The sequence below is a fragment of the Phocoena phocoena genome, chromosome 10 (assembly GCF_963924675.1).
Source record: "Phocoena phocoena chromosome 10, mPhoPho1.1, whole genome shotgun sequence".
Classification (NCBI taxonomy): domain Eukaryota; kingdom Metazoa; phylum Chordata; class Mammalia; order Artiodactyla; family Phocoenidae; genus Phocoena; species Phocoena phocoena.
In genome coordinates, this window is record NC_089228.1 from 40,450,379 (window position 1) to 40,467,688 (window position 17,310).

At 43.2% G+C, this 17,310-nt stretch overlaps 1 protein-coding gene and 1 non-coding gene across 3 annotated transcripts in view; one reads left to right on the forward strand and one right to left on the reverse strand.

Moving 5' to 3' along the window:
• Positions 1–17,310, reverse strand: part of KLHL18 (kelch like family member 18) — a 54,640-nt gene that overhangs the window by 36,661 nt on the left and 669 nt on the right. The window lies entirely within an intron of this gene.
• Positions 15,713–15,785, forward strand: TRNAG-GCC (transfer RNA glycine (anticodon GCC)). The gene has a single exon. It is a non-coding gene; the product is annotated as a tRNA-Gly (tRNA).

Below are 17,310 nucleotides of genomic sequence, written 5' to 3' on the forward strand. Positions count from 1 at the left end.
CAGGTTCAATATTCAAAAATTAATCAATATAGCCCACCATAATAACAGGTTAAAAGAAAAAGAAGTCACATGATCCTCTCAATCAACGCAGAAAAAGTATATTACAAAATTCAACACCTATTCATGATAAACACTAGGAGTAGAGGGTAATTTCCTCAACTTGATAAAGAATGTCTACAAAAAAACTTTAGCTAACTTCATACTTACTGGTAAAAGACTGAATGCCCTCCCCTAAGATGAAGAAAAAGGCAAGAACGTCTACTCCTACCACTGCTATTTAACATAGTCCTGGAAGTTCCAGCCAGTGCAGTAAGGTAACAAAATGAAATAAAAGGAATACACATCAGAAAATAAGAAATAATACTATCCCTATCTGCCAATGACACGACAGTTTACGTCCAAAATCCAAAGCAATCTACCAACCCCCACCCCACACAGAAACACCAAACCCCACACAGAACTAACCTAGAACTAATGAGTGAGTTCAGCAAGGTCACAGTACATAAGGCTACAGGACACAATATTGACATAGAAAGTCAACTGCATTTCCACATACTATCTATTAACGCGTGTAAACCAGAATTTGAAATATAATTATATAATTGTTCAAAAAATTAAATACTTCAGTGTAAATCCAACAAGCTGATTTAGAGGACTTACATGCTACAAAATACTGATGAAAGACATCAAAGATCTAAATAAATGGAGAGACATACTATGTCCAAGGATTACAAGACTCAACGCAAAAAAGATGTCAATTCTCCCCAAACTGGTGTACAGATTTAATGCAATTCCTATCAAAATTCCAGCAAGATTATTGTTATAGATATAAAGATTATTCTCAAATTTATATGGAGAGGCAAAGGAACTAAAACAGCTAAAACAATTTTTAACAAAAATTAAGTTCAAATGGCCAATAAGCACATGAAAAGATGTTTAACATCATTGATCATCTGGGAAATACAAATCAAAACCACAATGAGACACCACTTCACACCACACTCAAGAGGATAGCTATTATCAAGAAAAAAAAAAAAGAAAAACCAAACAAAATAACAAGTGCTGGTGAAGATGTGGCGATACTGGAACCCTTGTGCACTGCTGGTGAGATGCAAAATGGTGTAGCCACTGTGCAAAGCAGTTTGGTGGTTTCTCGAAAAGTTAAACACAGAATAACAATATGACACAGCAATTCCACTCCTAGGTATGTATCCAAAAGAACTGAAAGCAGAGTCTCAAAGAGGTATTTGTACACACATGTTCATAGCACCATTATTCACAGTAGCGAAAAGATGGAAACAACCCAAGTGCCCATCAACAGATGAATGGATAAACAAAACATGGTATATACATACAACAGATTATCATTCAGCCTTAAAAAGAATGAAATCAAGAAAGAAGCCACAGATTGGAAGAAAATATTTGTAAAACAAATGTCTGATAAAGGACTGTTATTCAAAATACGCAAAAAATTCTTAAAATCCAACAATAAGAAAACATCTGAATTTAAAAATGGGCAAAACACTAACAGAAATCTCACCAAAGAAGATACACAGTTGACAAATAAGCATATTAAAGAAGCATATTAAGATACTCCACACCACGTCATCAGGGAAACGCAAATTAAAACAAAGAGGTAAAAATACACATCTACTAGAATGGCCAAAATCCAGAGCACTGACAACACCAAATGCTGACAAGGATGTGGAGCAACAGAAACTCTCATTCATTGCTGATGGGAATGTAAAATGGTACAGCCACTTTGGAAGACAGTTTGGCACCTTCTGACAAAACTCAACATATTCTTATCATATAATCCAGCAATCACACTCTCTGGGATTTTCCCAAAGGAGTTAAAAATGTATGTCCACATAAAAATCTGCACATAAATGTTTATAGCAACTTTATTCATAACTGCTAAAACCTGGAATCAAACAAGATGTCCTTCAGTAGGTGAGTGGATAAATAAACTGTGGCACATCAGGTCAATGGAATATTTTTCAGCATTAAAAAGAAATGAGCTGGGACTTCCCTGGTGGCGCAGTGGTTGAGAATCCGCCTGCCAATGCAGGGGACACGGGTTCGAGCCCTACTCCAGGAAGATCCCACATGCCGCAGAGCAACGAAGCCCATGTGCCACAACTACTGAGCCTGCGCTCTAGAGCCCACAAGCCACAACTACTGAGCCCACGCACCTAGACCCCGTGCTCTGAAACAAAAGAAGCCACTGCAATGAGAAGCCCACGCACCACAATGAAGAGTAGCCCCTGCTCGCTGCAACTAGAGAAAGCCTGCGCGCAGCAACAAAGACCCAATGCAGCCAAAAATAAATAAATAAATAAATTTTGAAAAAAAGGAAATGAGCTATCAAGCCATGAAAAGACAGGGAGGAACCTTAAATGCGTATGTAAGTGAAAGTGGCCAATCTTAAAAAGTTACATACTGTATGATTCCAACTACATGACATTCTGGAAAAGGAACAAGTATGGCGATAGTACAAGGATCACTGGTTGCCAGGGGTTAGGGAGGGATTAATAGGTGGAGCACAGATGACATTTAGGGCAGATTTTTAGGGCACAGAATATGGTTTTTGATAAATGTATGACACATTTATCACAAAAGTGCGCCCTAATGTAAACTATGGACTTTGGGTGATAATGATGTCTCGACATAGGTTTATCGATTGTAACAAATGTACGACTCCGGTGCAGGATACTGATAGTGGGGGAGGCTGTGTGTGCAGTGGGAATAGGGAGTATACGGGAAATCTCTGTGTTCTGTTCATTTTTACTGTGAACCTAAAGCTGCTCTAACAAAACAAAAGACTATTTTTTAAAAAAGGAATGATATTCTAATACATACTACAACATAGATGAACCCTGAAAACATTATACTAAGCCAAATAAACCAGGGACAAAAGGACAATATTTTATGATTCCAGTTATATGAAGGGTCTAGAATAGGGAAAATCATAGGGACAAAAAATAAAACAAAGGCTACCAGGGGCTGGGATAAGGGGCATTATTGCTTAATGTTTATAGAGTTCTGCTTTGGGTGATGAAAAAGTTTTTATAAATAGATAGCAGTGATGGCTATACAACATTGTAAATACATTTAATGCCACTGAATTGTACAACTGAAAACAGTTACAATGGGGGAAAAGGTAAAATAAAATAGTACAGTGGGAGGAGTAACTACCCATTTCACGATTTATTACACAGATGGCTAGAATAAGCAAAACCGTGCTGTACTGGTGCAGGAATAGGGACACTGACCAATGAAACAGAACAGAGAACCCAGAAGTAGCCCCACACAGGTACAGCCAACTGGTTTTCGACAAAGGTACACAACCATTTGTGTACCTTGAATGGAGGAAAGACAGTCTTTTCAGCAAATAAGACTGGAGCAATTGGACGTCTTTAGGCAAAAAAAGGAACTTTGACATAAACCTCAGTTTATACAAAAATTCACTGAAATCTGCCAGCAAGTGGGAAATAAAGGCAGGGTTTCTATGTTGCAACCTGGAACAACTGTTTCTTCTTTGGGAAACCTCAGTTTTTGCTCTTAAGACCTTAGACTGATTGGATGAGGCCCATCACATTATGGAAGGTCACTTGCTTTACTCTAAGTCTACTATTTAAATGTTAATCACATCTAAAAAATATGTTCACAGCAACATCTAGACTGGTGCTTGATCAAACAACTGGGCACCAAAGCCTAGTCAAGCTGACACACAAAACTAACCATTGCACTCACATATGCTGGTAGGAATGTAAAATGGTACAGCTACTCTGGAAAGCAGTTTGGTGACTTCTTCTAAAACTGAAAATGAATTTACCATGTGGCACAGTAGTTGTAGTCTTGGGCATTTATCCCAGAGAAATGAATACCTACATTCATACAAAATCCTGTAAATGAATGTTCACAGCACCTTTATTCGTAATACACCCAAACTGGAAAGAACCTAAATGCTCTTCAATGGGTGAGTGGTTAAACAAAACGTGGTGCATCCATACCATGGACCACTACTCAGAACTATAAAGGAAAAAACTATCGACACAACTTGGATGGCCCTCAAATGCATTACGCTGAGTGAAAAAAGCCAATCTCAAAGGTCAAATACTCTGTTTCCATTTATATAACACTCTTGAAATCAGAGATGGAGAACATATTAGTGGTTGCTAGCGATTAGAGATGGTGGGTGGGAGGGAGATGGGCCTGATGATAAAGGGGTAGCACAAGAGAGATCTCTGTGGTCATAGAATAGCTCTACATTGTGGAAGTGGAGGTCACTGGTAACCTTGACAAGAGCAAATGGTGGTTGCCTGACAAAACGAACTTACCTATCCTCCTAAAACACGAGTCCCACCAAGGGAGCAATCTTTCATGTTTCCTGGAATAGTCTAGCAATGAACACTCAGTATATGTTGAATGAATGAAGTTTCTGAATGAATCCACTCGATTTAAAATTGAGTCTGGTGGTGTCAGTCTCCATTTTGTTGAGCTCCCTACTGCCTGAGTCAGATCCAAATTCTAAACTGGCGCCAACTGACCCTAACCAGTTTTATTCCCCACCATGCCTCTCTTCCAAGCCTCTGCCAATTCCCTTACATCGCTCTATTCCCTCTGCTTGGATCCTTATCCCTTACTTTTCTGCCTGGTGAACTATTCCTCATCCTTGAAGATCGAGCTCAAATGCTCCCTCCTGAGGGGCTAACCTGACTTCCAGGCAGTCAGCTCTCCCCTTCCTGTAGCACCTGGTACAAGCCTCTAGCACACAAGATACCACACTATGTTGTCCCTAATGGAAGTCTCCGCATCAAGGCTGAATATTCTTCCCATGGAAAGGAAGGATTGTATCCTAGCACTTAGTGCCTCATTCTCGAGTCTTCTTAATGAATCCTAAAATGATTTCATCTAAAAGGTAGCTCTCAGTCCTTCATCTGAGATAAAAATAACAAAACTTCTATGAGTTTCACCTCTTCTTTTTAATCCTGGTCTTCTGGCTCAGGGCTGGTAGAACTAGTGGGAGGAAGGCACTGGCCCTTAACTACAGAAAGCATAAGGAGTGTTACTCTCTAACCTTATCTGAAAATTTATTAGTTGAAGTAAAAGCCTCAAGAAAAAGATGATAAGGCTTGGGGCCAACTGGCGGAGGGCTTGCCTTCCAAACTAACAGTGCATTCTCAACTCTGGAAGAAATAAGCCACTCCACAGCTGTCTAGTTCAGGTGCATGTCTAACAAGGTGGCATGTAATGAAATGGGGTGTGGGGGGGTGTCACTTCATCTTGAATGCTGGTTAGCTTACCTGCCAGCCCAGAACACGGTCAGAGGGATGCTCATCCATCCTACTCTACACAGAAATGTTTAGTCCTCACAAACCCATGGGGCCAGGAAACAAATGACAAGTACAATGAAACATACGGAATTGGTTTGGTCTGGGGTTTTGATGACATTTAAAGCACACTGTGTGAAACCCTCTGCGATGGAGCTTGTGTGTCTCTGCTTTAGGGGGCCCCACGGGGTAAGTGATTCAGGAAGGGGGTGAGGGAGGAAGTGGCTGACCAGCTAGCACTAAAAAAAGACCTGGGGCTATGGTCCCACGGAAAGAGCCAGTAAAGAGCTGGGCTAAACACTCAGTCCTGTCCCCACATCTTCCAAACCCTCCCCTGGCTCACCCACGTCCAGCAAGGTAGAATGGGAGGTAAGCAGGAGACAGGAGGGAGGAGTCATCAGAAACCACTCAACATCTAACTGTACCAACCACATGTGATTTGCAAATGTTTCTTACCAGTTCAGACTCCTGACCATGAGAATTCAAGGAGTTCAGTCTGCATTCAACCCACCTCCCCAATCACACCTTCCACCTTGCTCCTCCATGTCTTACCTGTTCAAGAAACATCCTGCATATGCACTTTCATGCCTGGGCCCTTGAACAGGCTCTCCCCAGCACGGAATGCCTCTTCCTACCATATCTGTCTGTCAAAGTCCTATTCATCTTGCAAGGTACCAATCAGACACCATCCTCTCCATGAAACCATCACAAACCCTCTAAACTGGAAACAACTGCCATCTCTCTGGTGTTCCCTCAGGCCTCTGGTGATACCGGGGCAGTTACATAATTTATCACACTCTGCCTTGTCTCATAGTTAACTGATGGGTAGCTCTCTCTCTTACCAATCTTTAAATGCCAAAGATTGGGGCTGACGCCTACTCACAGCAGGGTGCCTCACGTACGTAGCAAAGCACCATGCACAGCTAAATGCACTTCAACAATATGTTGACTGAAGGAGCATCTCGAACATAATGCCAGGGGCCCTTGAGGGTAATTCAGCAAACACTTTTCAACACCTGAAACATGCCAAGTGCTGTGTTAACTAATGGATGCTTCACATGCTTCCAAAGCTCAACATCTAGAGGTAGAGAAAGACTCTCTAACACACCTACATTCTGCTCAGTATGCTAAGGGGGGTAGGTGCAAAGTGTTAAGGCAATGTTTCTCAAACTTTCAGGTACACAGGACATAAGAATCACCAGATTCTAGCTTAGTAGGTCCAACAACCTACATTTCTCACGGGCTCTCAGGCAATGCTGATGCAATGACAATACTCTGAGTAACGAGGGGTTAAAGTGGGAGAGGGAGAGATTAACTGCACCTGGAGGAATATGAGCAAACTGTCTTCAGAGAGATGGGATTTCACACAACAACTCTCCACTGTGATAGGGCAAAAGAAAGAAGATGGCACAGGTCTCTGCCCAACAGAAACACAGGTTGGCAGGGAGTCAGGCAAGCAAACTTTCAACCACAAGACAATGCTGAACAGACACAAATGCAAAGTGCTTTAGGAGAACAGAGGAAGGAGTGTTTGGCCGCTTCTCTCCCCTTAAGAAGAGAAAACTACAAAAGGAGCTTTGAAGCATGGACTTTGAAGCTTTGAAGCATAGGACTCTGCTGGCCGAGGTGAGTGGGTACTCCAAGCCAAAGGAATACTAGAGCAGAGCCCCAGAAGTTGGAGAACTTAGGTCCTTAGAGACAGCCAGCAGGCGGAGACTGTGGGCAACTAGGGGAGAAAGGCAGAGAGGGGCCAAGTCTGAAGGAACTGGACTATCAAGAACACAGGTGGAGGGCTTCCCTGGTGGTGCAGTGGTTAAGAATCCACCTGCCAATTCAGGGGACATGGGTTCGAGCTCTGTTCTGGGAAGATCCCACATGCCGCGGAGCAACTAAGCTCGTGTGCCACAACTACTGAGCCCACATGCCACAGCTACTGAAGCCCGCGCACCTAGAGCCCATGCTCCACAACAAGAGAAGCCACCGCAATGAGAAACCCACACACTGCAACAAAGAGTAACCCCCGCTCATCACAACTAGAGAAAGCCCGCGCACAGCAACGAAGACCTAACACAGCCAAAAATAAATTAATTAATTTATAAAAAAGAACACAGGTGGAGATCCTAGAAAATTCATCCAGAGTGGCAGTCGACACCAAAAGAACATCCTTAAGCTTCTCCATCTTATATCTCACAGGAGGCAGTGACAGATTTCTGTGAGCAGCTTAGAATAATCAGAGATTCAGTTAAATCAGCAGTCCTTCCATTAATCCTAGAGAAAACCAGCCAGCGGCTGCTGCTCCTGCACTGCCACTACCCCATGGCTCTTCCCAGATGTCTTGCTGACTTAAAGTGATAGCCTACGGACATGTGGAAAAAAAGGCAAGCTTGGGCTTCCCTGGTGGTGCAGTGGTTGGGAGTCCGCCTGCCGACGCAGGGGACATGGGTTCGTGCCCCGGTCCAGGAAGATCCCACATGCCGCGGAGCAGCTGGGCCCATAAGCCATGGCCGCTGAGCCTGCGCATCCGGAGCCTGTGCTCTGCAATGGGAGAGGCCACAACAGTGAGAGGCCCGCATAACGCAAAAAAAAAAAAAAAAAAAAGGCAAGCTTTACCCAACATGGGTAGGACCACCTTTGAAAACCACCAAGAGCTGAGCAGCTCTGTTCTACTTCCTGCTCCCCTGACAAGTTTCTAACCTCTGATTTTCTCTGTGGTGTGGAAGAACAGACGTTCCTTCAACAAGCCAGAATTGGTCTCTCTTGCTCTGGCCATTACCATTATCTCTCCTGAACAGACAAGAAGGGGAAAGTGGAAATGATATTCTGTGCTTGCTTCATGAACTATGGAAAATGCATCCTACCTCTCTTAGCTACACCTCTAAGACTCACCCTGCCCTGCCCTGATTCTTCATTTACTCACTCATAAATAAATAAATACTGTCTAGCTTCATTCATTCATTCATTCACTCACTCATTCAACAAGTATCTACTGAGCTGTACTGTACTGTGCAAGGAATTATGCTGGGCCTGGGGGCTACCTCTCCGACCTTGTGTCCTTCCACTTTTCTCCTGGGTCATGCTATTCTTATTACACCAGCTGCCTGCTATTTCCCCAAAATGCCAACTATGCTCCTGCTTCAGCTGTGCTGATTATTCCCTCTGCCTAGAATACTCTTCCCTCAGATACACTCATGGATCCCTCCTTCCCTTCCTTCAGGTCTCTACTTAGAGAGACTGGCTCTGGTCCCTCTGAGAAAACAGCACTGTCCCCTTATTATCCTTTATTTTTCTCCATAGTACGCATCACCACTGGACATTTTATATCTATTCATTTGTTTATTGTGTCGTCCTGTCCCTGACACCCCCAGGCTGGAAGGTGAGCTCACACTCACAGAGGTTCTGCCTACTCTGCTTGCTGCTGCAGCCCCAGCACTTAGGACAGTACTTGGCTCATGGAAGGCGCTGACATATCTGCTGACACACTGCTGAATGAGAATGAAAGGGAAGTCACTCAGAGCAGGAGAACGACATGATCAGAGCTGAAAAACAATCCCTTAGCTATACCAGGATCATCCCCTAAAGGGTTTATAAGAATTCTCAGCAAGTTGCTAGAGTTAAAGAAACCCCAGGTTAGGTAAAAGGTGAAGAGGGTCTGAATTAGGACAGTGGGTTACTGAGCATCTGATATGCAGACACCTCAGTAAATGATTCAGTCACAGCCCCTGCTCTCACAGAGTTACAATACTGTAAATAATTATGTAACTGTCATTATGATAAATGCCACAAATACACCTAAAAGAGAGGGGACAAGCCAAAGCCAATCCTAGAGTTTCAGTCCTACACGACTAGATGGATGGTGTGCCATCCTTACACAAAGGGAACAAAAGAAGAGATTGTTGAGAAGGGAAAGAGGCTTCATTTTAGACTTAATGAGCATAAGGATCAATAGGACAAATGGAAATGCAGGTCTAATGTTTAGGACCAAAATCAGCAGTTGGAGCAAAGATCTGAAAGTCATTTTTAACTTGTAAACTATGCCAACAAACCTTCAGTGGAAGACAGGATGGCATAGTATGTTTCGCTGACCCTCAGGATAGCTCTGTTAAAGGTTATATGACATTTAGATTTTACAAATCAGTACAGGAAAAATAAGCTTATAACATGTGTGCATCACTTAAATGTGTATCTCTTAGAAGTCAATTCCTTTTAAGTGACCACTTGAAGTGCAGCCACAGGGCTGAGCTAATAAAATGTGGCTCTTAACAGCTGAAGCAGCTTACTGCAAAACCTAAAGAAGAAAGATTTAGTATGAAATGTTTTTGATCAGTGGATCTGGATAGAGACAAATTCTGTTTTTAGTGTCTCTCCAATCACAAAGCACTATGAGCAATCTCATTTGCCCACTTGCTAACAAGTCTTCTTCAGCTTCTCCTTTTTTAATTGTAGTAAAATATACATAAAATTTACCATTTAAACCATTTTTAAGTGTACAGTTCAGTGGCATTAAGTACATTCAGGCTGTTGTACAACCATTACCACCATCCATCTCCAGAACTTCTTCATCTTCCTAAACTGAGATTCTGTACCCGTTAAACACTAACTCCCGATTCCCTCCTTCTCCCAAGCACTGCGAAATCTCCATTCTACTTTTTATTTTTATGAATTTGACTTCTCTAGTTACCTCATTTAAGAAGAATCATATGATATTTGTCCTTTTGTGACTGGCTTATTTCAAAACTTAGAACAATGTCTTTAAGGTTCATCCATGTTGCAGTATGTGTCAGAATTTCCTTCCTTTTTAAGGCTGAATAATATTCCAGTGTATATATGGAACAGTATTCCATTGTATGTATGGAACAAAATGTACCACATTTTAACCATTCAACCACTGATGCAGTCTACCATTGGACTGCTTCCATCTTCTGCATATTGTGAACAACAATGCTGTGAACATGCTTGCACAAATATCTGTTCTTGAGCTTATTTTCTAAAAAGCATTTTTGTGTTCTCATCAGATATGCAGCACACTGCCCAGACATGTTGGGCCATACCTGAACTACTGATCTACTTTGCCTGCCAAAAGCCCAAACCCTGGCCCTTACCTTCACGGCCCTGCACACAGCCGCTCAGGTCCACTGGAACACAGGAGCCATCATGGTCTCCTTTGGCCTGCCATTGTGCAAGCAGCTAAGCATCCTCAGCTTCAACTAAGACAGAAAGGGAGCACGGTGTCTTTAGTTAATGCTTTGGAATAGTCTGCTTCAAGCTTCAGCAGAGCTACAAGACTTTAAAGATGAGATGCAAAATATAACAGTGACTTCTCCTATGTCAGTTATTCAGTCACCGACCAGGACAGTCCCATGATCACCTGCAGTAAGCTGGAAAAAGAAAGTTTTTCACTTCTGGTTCACCTGTACTCTTTAACAAGAGATGCTTCCGATTTCTGAAGTACACGCTGGGGCAATAAAGCAAGTGTAATCTACTCCAAAAACCTTAAACTTTACCAAGGCCATATCAGTATACACTATGGGTAAGGCTAACCGGTCTGGCCCACACCTGTTTTTGTAAATAAAATTTTACTGGAACACAGCCAGACCCATTCGTTTATGTACTGTGTACAGCTGCTCTAGTGCTATAACACCAGAGTTGAGTAGCTGCAACTGAAACTGTATGACCCACAAATCCTAAAATATTTACTATCTGGCTCTTTACAGAAAATGCTTGCCAACTCCTGGTTCACACATCTTGGTTCATTCTCTCTTCTCCCCACCTAGAAACAAGTAATGATGTGATCAGCTGTTTGGGTAGAAAAGGCCTAAACTGATGGTGGGGAAGCTGGCTGGTTTCTATGCCAAGGAGGCAATGTGAGTGCCAACAGTCAACAAACCAAAAGTAGGAAGGTAGATGCCATACTTGTAATTCAGGAGGGGCTACAGGAACACATCTTCAGAAAAACAATGTGGTCTCATTTTCCATCAACCAGCCCACAAGCTGAACCAGGCACGGCCAAGGGGCAAACAATGGAATCTCAGGCACAAAACAATAGAGGAACCACCTGGTTAAGAAGCATCCCCAAACACAGGCTTCTTAAATTCACCCAACTGGCCGGCCAAGCTCCAGAAGCCTCAGGATGAATGCCATGAATGTTGCTCAGCTAGTAACTGATTTCCCAAGATACCTCTGTTGGGCTGCACACAGCAGGCAACATGGCCTGCTCTTGTCCAGCTTTAAGACCAAAGAAAGAGCCCGGAGTCTGCAGCAACAGAGACATCAATGGTGTAATGGATGGGGGCCTTACATGTCTGAAGCAAGGTCCTGGAGCGACACCCCACTGTGTGCGGCAGACAGCGGGCAGGACAGGGTGGCAGTCTTCACTCCCACATGGAAGGGGAGATTACTAGTTATAGGGGAATTGACGTCTGGTGGGCTCATTAGTTACCACAGAAACCAGCAGAGGGGCACACCCCTCCCGGCTCCTTTGATAAGAACAATCACCAGCTGGGGTGGGGAAAAGAGTGTAGGAAGGTCAGTCATACGAGTAGGGTACAGGTGAAGCAGGCACTGGCCGGGCAGGGGATATACAGAGAGCAAGAGAACAGCCATCTTGAGTGCCCTAACCATACAATCTCCAACCCTCTTTCCCCACCTACGTGTCAGGAAGCATCAAACTCTCTCATTCATCTAATTGGTGTCCAAATTTAACAGCATCACCTACAACATAACTCACAGAAAAAAGAGCAAAACTGACGTTTTGATGAATATGAATTCATATCACAAGTGCACATTGTGATATGTGCACATGTGCTCTAAAGGAGCACATTCTTGCCCTTAGTTTTAATTACTCATTAAAAAGAGGCAAGGCGGGCTTCCCTGGTGGCGCAGTAGTTGAGAGTCCACCTGCCTATGCAGGGGACGCAAGTTCGTGCCCCGGTCCGGGAAGATCCCACATGCCGCAGAGCGGCTAGGCCCGTGAGCCATGGCCGCTGAGCCTGCGCGTCCGGAACGTGTGCTCCGCAACGGGAAAGGCCACACAGTGAGAGGCCCGTGTACCGCAAAAAAAAGAAAAAGAGGCAAGGCTGAAAATGAAACACAATTACCTGAAAAAAGACAGTAGAAAGCCCCGGGAATGAGCAATATTCAGAGGCACAATATCTCCCAATACAGTGTCATTTCCAAATCGAAACAGTCAAAAATTCATATGTCCAGAAAACTAGCAGAAAAAGCCTGCATCTGTCTTCTCTCCTGAAATAGAACAGTCGTGTCGCATCTGGCCATACACATCACTGTCCTCCATGCTCACAGATGACACTGCAGATGGTGTTTGTTCCCTGATCTGCTTTATACCATTAGCAGGGCAGGTGGGTAATCTGACAGAGGATGTAAAAGCAACGCTTCCACCAAACAGCTGTGTTGGATCTCAGATAATATAGCTTTGTGCCTTGGGCAATCCCTTAATATCACTAAGCCTCAGGGTTTTTTCACCTGTAAGATGGATGGCTTTGATAGAAGACCTCTATGGCTCCTTTTAATATGATTATTCTAGCTCTAGAATTACACCTGTGTAACTCACCACACTACACATAACATAAAAATGGCATGCATCAACAAGTCCTTGCCTCACTTCCTGATATCCTTCTCCACCTACTCTTTCATCACAAAATCAGCATGATAGCAAATCAAGCAAGATTCCACACTCAAATGTGAGGCTCTTGAAGTCAGTTTCAGTGAAAATTGTGTACCTGGATTCAGTGGGGCAAAAGGAAATATTCTAATACTGTGCCTTTCACCCATGGAAAAGATATTTCCTTCTGAAGGCTAAATTCTCAGATCTGGGTTCAAAACTTTAGCAAGGGCCTTGGGAAAATGCTGGCAAGACTGATGCCAGCAAATCTTTGAGGAACCCTTTATTAGTGGTTGCAAAAAAGAGAGAGAGAGAGAGAGAGACAGAGAGAGAGAGAGAGAGAGAGACAGAGAGACAGAGAGAGAGAGAGAGAGAGAGAGTGTGTGTGTGTGTGTGTGTGTGTGTGTGTGTGTGTGTGTGTGTGTAGAGGAGGTTCTTGTCTCTTCTAAGCTTATGGGTCAGCGAATAGTATGTATATGTGGTGATCCCATTCTGCTCTCACAAATAAAGAAAAAGAAAGGAGTATGTGAGGAAAGAATAGAAATACAGGAATCTGGTGAGTCTAAATCTCATCAATAAGAGATTGTGGAGAACACGCATTGCATCTGGGGAGTCTGCCCAATTTGCTGGACCCAGATGAACATGACAGATGCGGCCTGAGCACTGGGCTCCTGGTAGCCCAGAGGAAAGGGGATGAAACCAACTGTTGGGAAGAGGAGATAAGAGCCTCTGTGACTGCAAACCTCTCTACCCAGACTAAGTCTTATGTTACAGACTGCCAAGAAGTCTTGCACTACTATCCTTCTAACCTTTAAGATAAAATGATTTGCCAAGGAGAAAGACATGGGCTTTTCCTGATAAAAGAATAATACTCCGTTCTATTCATAACCCAAGATCCAAAGATGGGCTGCAGGGGAACTGCTCTTATGACTGAATGCAAAGGTTTGCACATATGTAAGTATGTGCATTTTTCTGGGGAGAGAGTTCAGTGCTTTCAGTTTCTCAAAGAAGTTCGAGTCATCATAGATATAAAATGTGATTTTAAAAAATCCAATATATCAATATTACTCTTTTCTGTTATGCCTCTACTTAACTATCCAACAGGCACCTAAGGAATTTAAACTTCAAATATTTCCAAAAAGAAAATTAAGCAAGGTTCAAGAGTTGGCAGTGAATTTTGAGAAAGTGGCATGCTTGCTAATGCTGTCACACTCTCCCTAAAACTTGGAAAGACAGAAAAGGTGACATGTTAAGGATGAGTACAATTGACCTGAGGTAGATTAATTCAAATGGTAGCAGCTGAAATCAGTTCAGTCACTGTCACTGATAGAAGAGGCAACAGGAGAGCAGGAAGGAACACCTGACCTGGAGTCTGGACACCAGGAGTCTAGTCTCTAGTTCTAGCTCTGCCCAATTTAATCTGTGACCTTGGATGAGTCCCCTCTTCCTCTAGACTTGGTCCTCATCTGTAAAATGCAAGCTATGGAAGTAGATCAGTGCTTTACAAATGCTTTTAAGGCAATGAACATAATGTTTAGATAAAACCATCTAGAATTAAACCGAGTCTAAAACGAATTCAAAATGGCAGGCAGAACACACGCATTTATCTCCACTTCCCCTTAATAGGAAATCCCATTAAGTTATTATTCATAAATATCTTCTACTTACTGAATATTTACTACATGATTGTTTTAAGTGCATGAACTAGTGGAATCCTCAACACTCTTACTAGGTAGGTGATGATCCCCATTTTATAGATGAAGGAACTGAATCACCAGCATTTAAGGAAATTGTCCAAGTTTTCACTGGTAATAAGTGGCAGAGCCAGTATTCAAACCCAGGCGATCTAGCTCGAGTCTGTGTTGTGCTACCTCTCAGACTGACAATCAAGGAATAGCAAAGCTCCCAAGTACAAAGAAGCTGAGAGAGCAGATTAGAAATGTCGCCATATTTTGGAAGATGAAAAGCAGACAAATGGATAGTAACGGACTTATATGGAGAATACTGAGTGCTCTAGATGGCAAGGCACTCCAGAACACCCTCCAAAACTCAACTGTTGAAGATACAGGTTTCCTCTGAAGGTGTGAACATAAGGAAGGCTGTAAACAGGCAGTACTGGTTCCCTGCCCCAGGCAAGTGCCCCGTCACTGCCCCAGCAGAAGTCTGGAGGTTTATCCTCTGGACAGGATGAACCAGAGACTCCAGACTTGAGTAACCAGAGCACCAAGGAAGACATGAAGTGGTACTATTCAGGGGGATTAAGGGAAAGTCTGCATACAGAAGCAAGAGTTCCCAGTCCCCTCCCACCATCAGCTCCTAGAATGATAACAGCCAGGCTTACTCCATGTAGACAGAAGCCTGAAGGAAGATCCATGGACTCTGAACATATCCCATAGAAAAGGACAGGTCCACCACCTTACAGGTGTGGCTCTCAGAATGTGGCCCGAGACCAGGAATAGTATCACTGCGGAAGTTATCAGAAATGTGAATTCTCAGGTCCATTCCAGACCTACTGAATAAGAAATTCTGGGGTGAACAATGTCTGAACAACTGTTTTTTAACAAGGCTGCCAGGTGATTCTAATGTCTGCTAAAGTTTGAGAACCACTGCCCCACTGGGAGGCCCACTAATCAATAAACCCATCCTACGCCAAAAAGCTTCCAACCAGCTTTTCAGTTTCTATTTATTTGGAAGAAAGTCTGGAATCACCAGAAGTTTCAGGAAAGACTCTATCTTGAAAAAGAGAAACCGAGGGACTTCCTTGATGGTCCAGTGGTTGAGACTCTGCACTGCCAGTGCAGAGGGCCCAGGTTCCATCCCTGGTCAGGGAACTAGATCCCGCATGCCGCAACTAAGACCTGGCGCAGCCAAATATTAATTAATTAACTAATTAAAGAAAAAAAGAGAGAGAGACTGAAACAGATTTCACAGAGCAGCTCTAGGGAAGGGGAGTGAAATGAGGCAGAGCTTGGTTTGCTTGGCCTCTCTCTGGGCCCTACCATCACAGGGCATTGAACTACTCCTCAGGCTCCACAGAATAGTCAGAAAACCAATGAAGCAGAGCTTTCTACAGTCCTGTCCAGCTCTAGCCTATGCCTTTATACTGGTCCTTATGTCCCAGATCCTTGAAACTAATATAGCAATTTAGACAGACATTCTCAGCTGGAATCACTTCTGATAATTTACTTGTCCCTTTGAGTGAACAAAAAGTATTTCAATGGAAAAAAACACACAAGCATTTTTATGCTACGGGGTTGCTATACTCGAGATGTGCATTAAGTGCAGAGGCAAAATGCAATGCTTTAACTTACATAGTGTGACCATCTCACTCTATCATTCCCTATTTGCTTCTCTGTGTCTTATAAGCTTTCCCTGGCTTACCCTTACAGCCTAAATCTTAATCCGAAAATTCACCCCATTACTGCTTTTCACTAGTCTCTACTCACCCCAAGTGTTACTGCCACAACCAGATAATTCTTTTGTTTACAAATCTCTAGTAGCCTCGACATCTACTACCATGTAATCACCGTGGACAAAAATCTCTCATTTTTATTTACTTTCTCTGCTTCCTTCCAGCTCATTTTTCTCAAACCCTTTGGTTCCCCACTAAAGATGCTCTCCCCCCTCAGTCCACTTCACTCCTCTACTGGAAAACTAATCTCCTTCAGGAGGGGTTTAGAGTGATGAAAACCTTAGGCCAGGCATTATGCAAAGAATACCACAAATTTTCTCATTTAATCCTCATATGAATACTAAGAATTAGGAATCATCCATTTTTACATTGGGAAAGCTGATGCTTAGACTGATTAAGTAACTTTCCCAAGGATTTTAATCCAAATCCTTCTGTCTCCAAAGCCACGCTTTTTTTTTTTAGTCTTTGGTTGAACTATATACCATTCTCAAAGCCACACTCTTAACCATTCTACTTTACTGTCTCCAGAGGTCTGACTCAAATATGTGGAAGAGGAAGTTTCCTTAACGCTGTCGAAAATAAGAAGAGCAAACAGATCTCTGCATAGTTTTATTTTTTAAACAGGGTCCTTCACAGATGCTGACAGCCTTCTAGCCAAAGCCCAACAGGGAACAGGGTTTGCAGCAGCATCTCCCCGCCTGGAGAGCCCCACCTGGCTCAACAGCTTGGCCAAGGAGCAGCACAGCATGCCTCTCTAGCAGGAATGGATGCAAAGCACGGGAGGAAGCCTGGCTCTTGCGCCCAGAATGCCAATAGGGAACAGGTGGTTAAGAGAGCCCTCTCCCCACGCAGCCCATCAGCCCATTCTCCGAGACCTTTGTGGTGCTGCTGGTGGTGGTAGTGTGCCTTCTAGTGCGAGGCAGAGTGGTTGCCCACCTCAAAAG